Source organism: Schistocerca piceifrons, chromosome 3 (assembly GCF_021461385.2).
Source record: "Schistocerca piceifrons isolate TAMUIC-IGC-003096 chromosome 3, iqSchPice1.1, whole genome shotgun sequence".
In the NCBI taxonomy this organism is placed as follows: domain Eukaryota; kingdom Metazoa; phylum Arthropoda; class Insecta; order Orthoptera; family Acrididae; genus Schistocerca; species Schistocerca piceifrons.
Window position 1 is genome coordinate 457,118,552 of NC_060140.1, and position 10,499 is coordinate 457,129,050.

A 10,499-nucleotide genomic window follows, 5' to 3' on the forward strand; every position below is an offset into this window, starting at 1 on the left:
GGAGAAGGGCAACTGTGAGATGTTTTCATGTCTGAATGATTTCCTGAAGGAAAATGGGTGGAATACAGTTACAATTAGTTGAATTAGTTTAATAGATCTCGAAAACCCTCGGAAAAATTCGAGGATATGTTTCCATAGTCGTCACCTGAGTATGACTGGATCCACAGTCCATTCATCAGGATCATAAAAGACCACTTGTCAATAGTACAATAGGAGGAGCCAACTGAACTCTCAGTGACGGAACAGATTGAAATGAATTCAAATCTAAGTATCTTGAAAAATTTTGGGTGCAGATTCGCAATTAATACCCCAGTTTACTTTTGCATTAACTTACTTATGTGAGTTAACATTTTCGGCAATGGCATTAATAGCGACAAAACATGGGTCTCAGCTGAAACTGGAAGAGGATCTGCGAGTTGCTGTTTCAAAGATCCAACTAAGAATGGATCTGCTTTCTTTACAAATTCAAGTACACATCATACATAATGCACAAATGTCAGAAAGATTCCTAATTTTGAACTGTAGGCATTTGTATTCTTGTTTATTTCATTTTTGGACGATCAGTTTGAAGCTCACTGCAGGTCACTGTTGCAGAAATTAGAAATTCTCGCTTTGCCATCACTATACATATTCAGGTGTGTACTTGTAGCCAAAGCAAACCTAAGCAATCTGCACACAAATGTAGACTGTCACAATTATAACACAAGGAACAAGAATGATCTGCATGTAGAACATACCAAAGAACACACAAATTCAGAAGCATTGCACGCTAGCCTATGGTGGCGGCAGTTCTCCGTCTGCCAAATGACTAAAAAGTCGCGATCACTACACCTAAGAGGTACCACGTTTGTCAATAGCACAAGGAAATCTGACATTTCTTATATAGTGGCCCCTGTGTGTATCATCTAATGAGCTGAGTAACTTGACATAAAATTAATTTAATTCCTTCAAACCTACAACAAAATAAATGACGTAGAAGAGAATGAGAATTAGTGTCACTGAAAAATTAATAACAAGGATCTATGGTATCACAACGAGATTTATTAATTAATATCGAGGTCAAGAGAGAACAAATACATAAACAGAAATTTCAACTTTATAACATTTCATTAACACGAACTCAGGTTGGTTGGCAATAGACTTGGGGAACCTAACTGGAATTTACGTGTAGATGAGACTGGCAACTGTGAGTGGAAGGATGACAATCTCAGCAAGCACACCCTGCTGTATCGTTCCACTGATAGATCTCTCACGTCAAAATACTGGGAGTGACAACTGTGAGTACAAGGCTCATATGAAAAAGATGGCTGTGAAAACGATTGATATGCTTCTGAATTTGCCGATGCTGCGCACAGTTACCGACATAGCCAGTGAAAGACGAAATACTGTCGTCTGCGTGTGGGCGCTTCCGAAGCTACAAGGTTCGGTGGTGCGTTGTACTGCAGGAGAGTCCGCTGGTTATTGTCTCACGTCTGCGAAAATATAAAAGTTTCGCCTGGGTGTCAAGACGATTTTACAACTAACTGCTCTCTCCATAGAAACGGAAGAGCTTTAGCGTCTGTACTCCACGACGGACGAGAAGCTAGTTCTCCCCTCTCCCGTTGCTCAAAACCTTCGGAAAAAACAGCTTCCCGCCTCCCATCGCCCCCCCCCCCCCCGAAGTTCTTGAATAAACCGTGCCAATCATGTTTTCTAGCAAGGAGACTCGATCTTTCTCAACCAATCACTGCAGTGCAGTACACATTCTGTTCTCCGAAGAAACAGTGCATAATGCCTGGAGTTCCTGCAGACAAACCCCCGGCGCATTTCACAAGATGAGGGAAGCTTCCCAGTGAAAACAAGCTCCGTCTCGTCCATAAAACGATTTAGTGGGCGCCGTTTTGGCGAGGCGTGGCGGCATCTAAGAAACGGAACATCCGGAGAAATTCGTTGATCCGTCTCACAAGGTACACTTTTCTTGTAGTAAACACATTCGCCGGGTGCCAGCTTTACCTTGATCCACACATGGTATAAGGAGGCCAGACTCCCACACCACTAGCTAATAAAGCCAGTTTCTAACGAAGTGTCATTTCGCATTCAGCCATGGCGTCCCCACCTCTCGCTTCGGGTAGCATTCATCTCACGCTAGGTGAGGAGAATCCTACGTCATAGTGACGTAACACTACGTCATCGTGACGTAAATAACCTAAATCGGCTACATGAGTGCGTGTATCGATCTTTGCGGTTGTACCGAATACGTCAAATGGTTCAAATGGCTCTGAGCACTATCGGACTCAACTGCTGTGGTCATAAGTCCCCTAGAACTTAGAACTACTTAAACCTAACTAACCTAAGGACATCACACACATCCATGCCCGAGGCAGGATTCGAACCTGCGACCGTAGTGGTCGTGCGGTTCCAGACTGTAGCGCCTTTAACCGCTCGGCCACTCCGGCCGGCGATAACGTCAAAGCTAAATGTAAATACATGTGTACAAACGAAGTGACAGGAGCTATCTGTTACGCTCATCCCAGTTGAATTAATTATTAAGCTGTAATCCCAACCATTTGGGATGGTATTATGTGTTTCAGGAACATAATGAATGTCTGAACGAAGGAACCATAACGAAAGTAAAAAATAAGCTTTTAGTCATTTTTTTTTAATCCGATGAATCGTGCATAAATCTTGTGGATAGAAACGTGAAATAATTAATTATTAAGCTGCAATCCAAAGAATGTGGGATGTTACTGTGTGTTTCATGAACATAATGAATATCTGAATGAAGGAATCATAACCTTAAAGAAAGTGTCTTGTTATTTTTCTATCCTGAAATGAATGCTACCCCATTAAAAAAAATAAATCCGATGAATCGTGTCTAAATCCTGTGGATAGAAACATGAAATAATTAATTATTAAGCTGCAATCCAAAGAATGTGGGATGTTATTGTGTGTTTCATGAACATTACGAATATCTGAATGAAGGAATCATAACTATAACGAAAGTGTCTAGGCATTTTTAGTTCGATTAATCATGCATAAATCATGTGGATAAAAACGTGAAATATGGAGAAATTAAAGTCTTTCGTATTTTTATAAAAGCCAATGCATTGTACATGATTCATGTGGGCAGAAACGTTAAACTGAGAAACTGAAGTTGGAAGTAATTTCGAATGTTGCTGGAAATATTAAACCATCTAGTTCCATTTAATTTTGCCTTCATCTTGTAAATCAACTAAGAACAAAGAACAGTGCAGATTCAAGACGCACACAACAGTCGATGCATACAGAATCCACACAACAGTCGATAGGACAACTCGTGAAACTCATGATGACGCGTGCCTACGTCACGTTGACGTAGGGCTCTCCTCACCTAGCGTGAAATGAATGCTACCCTCTTGCTTTGGCTCCTAGCGGAACCAGGCGGACGGCCAAAATTGCGGCCCATAAACCGATGCTCTGCAGGGCCCACGACTACGAAGGGAAGACTAGCAATAAGAAGGTACCGAGAACTTGCCTGCTGCTTGAGGAAAGTTCTAAATCTGCCCCTAATGCAGTTGTCACCTCCAGCGTCCGAAAATCTGTCTCTATAGCTGAGTTTAATTCTGCTACTGCTACCCAAGTCATGCATGTACTGTGAACTCAATCAGTGGTTTACCCTTACCCTAATAGTTCATCAGACTAATATCAATTAGGGAAAATTTAGATACACCAAAGGCGAATGAAACTGTATAATAATCATCGAAACAAAATAAAAGGGGAAGTGCCTGAATGCTCTGCCACAACACATTAAAGATTTAAAAGATACTACAAAATTTAGATTAGGGTTTAAGAAATACTTACTTGAAAAATATTTTTATTCACTAAATGAATTTTATGAAGATCAAGGTAAAGAATCGAAAACTAACCATCACAATAAGTACAATAGGTTTGTTAAAAGTTTTGAGCTGCCTTTGTTTTGTTTGTGTATTACATATTCCTTCAAAACTCCAACACTTTAGTCTCTATATTATTATTACCGATGATCAAACCTCACAACATCTTCAAACAGAATGTGAATTTACAGTTAATGTTATGTAATCTCATTCCTGTAATAGACCACAAAAGAGGAAGTACAATTGTGTGTTAATTGCAGTGATAACTTTTATATTTTGCATTTATTATGGTGCAGTTTATAGGACTTTCGCCTAACATCTATAGTTTATTTTGTATGAATTCTATCTGTAGCAGTGATTAATTTAACCTGATTTATCATTTGACAGAATGTAAATTTACTGTTTTATTTTTGTATGCAGCTCAGTTTTGTGCTGCACTGTTAACCTGTTTCTGTTTATGATGGACCCAATATTGTCTGTATGATGGAATGGATGCTAAATAAATAAATACAACAGTTTTTAAATTGGCATTAAAATGTTCACTATTGTTCTGTTGGCATTTGTATGGCATGATCTTTCAACCATTAAAACATTCTAAATGTATTAAAAACAATATAGATGAAACAGTTTAACTAATTTTTGAACTAATTTAAAAAAAATTGTAATGAAATTTATACATTTGCTCAGTTTCAGTACCTGACGAAACGCGCCACTCTTATTTGGATCTTCTCTATCTCCTCCGTCAACCCGATCTGATACGGATCCCACACTGATGAGCAATACTCAAGTATAGGTCGAAAGAGTGTTTTGTAAGCCACCTCCTTTGTTGATGGACTACATTTTCTAAGGATTCTCACAATGAATCTCAACCTGGTACCCGCCTTACCAACAATTAATTTTATATGATCATTCCACTTCAAATCGTTCCGCACGCATACTCCCAGATATTTTACAGAAGTAACTGCTACCAGTGTTTGTTCCGCTATCATATAATCATACAATAAAGGATCCTTCTTTCTATGTATTCGCAATACATTACATTTGTCTATGTTAAGGGTCAGTTGCCACTCCCTGCACCAAGTGCCTATCCGCTGCAGATCTTCCTGCATTTCGCTACAATTTTCTAATGCTGCAACTTCTCTGTATACTACAGCATCATTCGCAAAAAGCTGCATGGAACTTCTGACACTATCTAACGTCTGTAGACGTCTCTCCATTGAGAACAATATGCTGTGTTCTGTTTGCTAAAAAATCTTCAATCCAGCCACACAGCTGGTCTCATATTCCGTAGGCTCTTACTTTGTTTATCAGGCGACAGTGCGGAACTGTATCAAACGCCTTTCGGAAGTCAAGGAAAATAGCATCTACCTGGGTGCCTGTATCTAATATTTTCTGGGTCTCATGAACGAATAAAGCGAGTTGGGTCTCACACGATCGCTGTTTCCGGAATCCATGTTGATTCCTGCAGATTAGATTCTGGGTTTCCAGAAACGACATGATACGAGAGCAAAAAACATGTTCTAAAATTCTACAACAGATCGACGTCAGAGATATAGGTCTATAATTTTGCGTATCTGGTCGATGACCCTTCTTGAAGACTGGGACTACCTGTGCTCTTTTCCAATCATTTGGAACCTTCCGTTCCTCTGGAGACTTGCGGTTCCTGGCTGTTAGAAAGGCGGCAAGTTCTTTCGCATACTCTGTGTAGAATCGAATTGGTATCCCGTCAGGTCCAGTGGACTTTCCTCTGTTGAGTGATTCTAGTGGCTTTTCTATTCTTTGGACACTTATTTCGATGTCAGCCATTTTTTGGTTTGTGCGAGGATTTAGAGAAGGATCTGCAGTGCAGTCTTCCTCTGTGAAACAGCTTTGGAAAAAGGTGTTTAGTATTTCAGCTTTACGCGTGTCATCCTCTGTTTCAATGCCATCATCATCCCGGAGTGTCTGGATATGCTGTTTCGAGCCACTTACTGATTTAACGTAACACCAGAACTTCCTAGGATTTTCTCTCAAATCGGTACACAGAATTTTACTTTCGAATTCACTGAACGCTTCACGCATAGCCCTCCTTACGCTAACTTTGACATCGTTTAGCTTTTGTTTGACTGAGAGGTTTTGGCTGCGTTTAAACTTTCAGCGATGCTCTCTTTGCTTTCGCAGTAGTTTCCTAACTTTGTTGTTGAACCACGGTGGGTTTTTCCCGTCCCTCACAGTTTTACTCGTCACGTACCTGTCTAAAACGCATTTTACGATTGCCTTGAACTTTTCCCATAAACACTCAATGTTGTCAGTGTCGGAACAGAAATTTTCGTTTTGATCTGTTAGGTAGTCTGAAATCTGCCTTCTATTACTCATGCTAAACAGATAAACCTTCCTCCCTTTTTTTTATATTCCTATTTACTTCCATATTCAGGGACGCTGCAACGGCCTTATGATCACTGATTCCCTGTTCTGCGCTTGCAGAGTCGAAAAGTTCGAGTCTGTTTGTTATCAGTAGGTCCAAGACGTTATCTCCACAAGTCGGTTCTCTGTTTAATTGCTCGAGGTAATTTTCGGATAGTGCACTCAGTATAATGTCACTCGATGCTCTGTCCCTACCATCCGTCCAAAACATCTGAGTGGCCCAGTCTATATCTGGTAAATTGAAATCTCCACCTAAGACTATAACACTCTGAGAAAATTTATATGAAATGTATTCCAGATTTTCTCTGAGTTGTTCTGCCACTAATGCTGCTGAGTCGGGAGGTCGGTAAAAGGAGCCAATTATTAACCTAGCTCGGTTGTTGAGTATAACCTCTACCCATAATAATTCTCAGGAACTATCCACTTCTACTTCATTACAGGATAAATTACTACTAACAGCAACAAACACGCCACCACCGGTTGCATGCAATCTATCCTTTCTGTGCCTTTGTAAAAATTTCGGCTGAATTTATCTCTGGCTTCAGCCAGCTTTCCGTACCTATAACGTTTTCAACTTCAGTGCTTTCTATCAGCACTTGAAGTTCCGGTACTTTACCAATGCAGCTTCGACAGTTTACAATTACAATACCGACTGCTGCTTGTTCCCTGCATGTCCTAACTTTGGCCCGCACCCTTTGAGGCTGTTGCCCTTTCTGTACTTGCCCAAGGCCATCTAACCTAAAAAACCGCCCAGTCCACGTCACACAACCCCTGCTACCAGTGTAGCCGCCTGCTGCGTGTAGTGGACTCCTGACCTATCCAGCGGAACCCGAAACCCCACCACCCTATGGTGCAAGTCGAGGAATCTGCAGCCCACACGGTCTCAGAACCGTCTCAGCCTCTCATTCAGACCCTCCACTCGGCTCTGTACCAAAGGTCCACAGTCAGCCCTGTCGACGCTGCTGCAGAAGTTGAGCTCTGCTTTCATCCCACTAGCGAGACTGGCAGTCTTCACCAAATCAGATAGCTGCTCAAAGCCAGAGAGGATTTCCTCCGATCCATAGCGACACACATCATTGGTGCCGACATGAGCGACCACCTGCAGATGGGTGCACCCTGTACCCTTCATGACATCCGGAAGGACCCTTTCCACATCTGAAATGACTCCCCCCGATATGCAAAGGGAGTGCACATTGGTTTTCTTCCCCTCTCTTGCTGCCATATCCCTAAGGGGTCCCATTACGCGCCTGACGTTGGAGCTCCCAACTACCAGTAAGCCCACTCTCTGCAACCGCCCGGATCTTGCAGACTGAGGGGCAACCTCTGGAACAGGACAAGCAGCCATGTCCGGCCAAAGATCGGTATCAGCCGGAGACAGAGCCTGGAACCAGTTCGTCAGACAAACTGGAGAGGCCTTCCGATCAGCCCTCCGGAATGTCTTTCGCCCCCTGCCACACCTCGAGACGACCTCCCACTCTACCAGGGGTGAAAGGTCAGCCTCAATGTGGGCAGTATCCCGGGCAGCCACAGCCATAGTCCGATTGGGGGATGCATGGGACGAGGTGGCCGTCCCTGACAAACCTCCATCCGGACCACACAGTGATGCCCATTAGCAACAGCCTCTAGCTGTGTGACCAAAGCCAACACTGCCTGAAACTGGGAGCGAAGGGATGCCAACCTCAGCCCGCATCCGAACACAGCAGTTGCAGTCCCTATCCATGCTAAAAACTGTTGTGCAAAGAACGTCTGAACTAATCCACAGAGAGCACAAACAATTCAACACAAAATTTACATGGTTATTAAAATACAAGGTTACCTAGTAAATGCAGTAATGCTGCTACTTGCGCACTGCTGACACACTACCGAGGGAACACACAAAATAAAAAGTAATGATGCAAATTAATAGTGCACAAAGCGCGCCAAGAGGCATGGGACTCATTCGTAAGTGTCTTACAACATGATGTACATGGCAGTGTCCATTAAATATCAGGAAAACCCTGAATAAGAAAGAAAATGACACTGCATCAGTGAAATTTATACCCAATGAACAATGGAGAAATCATTATACAGACTTATGGTGTACACAGAAGCCCAAGATGTCACTGGAGGAAGTGTGTGAAATGAAACAGTAGATCCAATCGCTGTGGAGAAACCACAAGAGGTTTTGAAAGGCGTGCAGAACAGAAGAGCTACTTAAATAGATGGAATAAATGTATAATTAATAAAATATGGAGCATTATCACTAGACAAAAAATTTTACAACGAACTGCAAGATCCTAGGTCCTTCATATACAGCAGAAGTGTCCTTTCCCTTCAAGAAAGGGAAATGCAATTATTATAAAAACTATTGTAGAATCAGTCTTCTAAACACTACTTACAAACTGTAATCAAAGATAATCAATAACTGCATGAATAATATCACAGAAGCTATTAGTTCTGAATAAAAAGTGGACTTATATCAGGTCATTTGTGCCCAGATAATGTGTCCATAAATAAAAACATTACCGAAAAACGCTGAAATTTTACTTTAGAAACCTATATGGCCTTTATCGATCTTGAGTAGGCTTTTCACTGTATGAGCCATGATAACCTATGGAAGATTATGTCTGAATGTGGATTACTTATGACCTAATAGAGGTAGCAAAATGTCTTTACAAAAATATAAGCATTGTAACAAGCTCAAGTAGGAAGTAATTATTAACCAAGGTGTTTGACAAGGCTGTGGGCTATCATCTACCCTTTTTAATATTTACATTGATTTTATTCTTCGTAAATGTAAATAAAAAGTAAACAATGTAATTAAAAAATGGTGATTGAAGAATACCTGCATGTACTTTTGTTAGTCGATCATATCGTTATTATTTAAAACAATGAACATGACCTCTAAAGATCAGCACACCAGCTGAACGAAATATGCAAGAAATACACCTTTAATATTTATTGTAATAAAATGAAAATAATGGCATTCTAGGGAAAATATTCAGTCAGATAAAAAATTGTTGTAGATAATTCAGCTTTAGAACAAATCTCTCACATCTCTTATTTAAGCTGTGCAACTGGGTTTGAGTTTGGCTCTGATACCGAAAATAAAATAAACAAATTCCGAGCTATATGTGGTACGGTTAGCAGAAAACTAGGGCATAAAGCCCAAGAAGAGGCCATCATGAAATTGTATAAGTTGATGGCAGTTTCTATCTTAGCTTTATGGAAGCAAAAACTGAATTATCACAAGAAAAATTCAAAACAGCAAAGATGAGGTCCCTAAGAAAGACAAATGCCAGCACAAGAAGTGACATGATTAGAAATTAAAACATTAGAACAGAATTAAATATTTTCAACATGAATTAAAAAATTCAAAAATATTGTGAAGATTGAAGATAACACATCAATGGCAGGTCACAGAATGCCCCAGCAGATCCTGAACTATAAGCCAAATGGGAAAAGAGATATTAGAAGACCTCAATTAAGATGAGAATGATTTTGTTTGTGGGTTCAGAACAGGCAACAGCCTAGTACTTCAAAGGAAGATGATGATGTTATGATGATGATGATGTAGTTATGAGGGTATGTGGAAGGTTTTTTAAATAATAAGGAATTTGATTACTTTTTTCCATCTACCTCATTTTCATCTGACTATTTACCTGCTTTTTTCAAACTGTCTCAGTTTCATTCTACTGCTCCTTCTATACTGAGTTACTTGTTTACTGAATTTTTTGTAGTGTGCTTTCTCACAGATACTTAAACTTGATGTTCTCAAACCACAGCACCTAAGTGACAAAAAACATTAGTATAGGAATATTGACCCAACCCATTACTGTCAGTAGTTTCAAAAATTTTGAGAAGATAATATTCAATAAACTTTATACACTCTTAATACAGGCAAACATACTCAGTAGTAAACAGTTTGGATTTCAAAAAGGACAGTCAACTGAACAGGCTGTATGTACCTAGACAGATGTTATCCTAGAAACAAGAAATCAAAAACTACTACCATTGAGAATATCATGCGACATGGCTGAAGTTTTTGATTGTGTGAGCCATGATATCCTAATGCATAATTTAAATTATTATGGAACATAGGCACAGCAGGTTCATGGTTTTTATATCACCTGAATGACAGAAAAAAATTTGTATCACTTTCATGCCAACCATATAACAAACAGCACACAGAATTTGAAGCAGTCATACTTTGTGTTTGTTAAGTCCATTTTTGTTCAGTGTGGGATACAGATCCCTAACATTCTG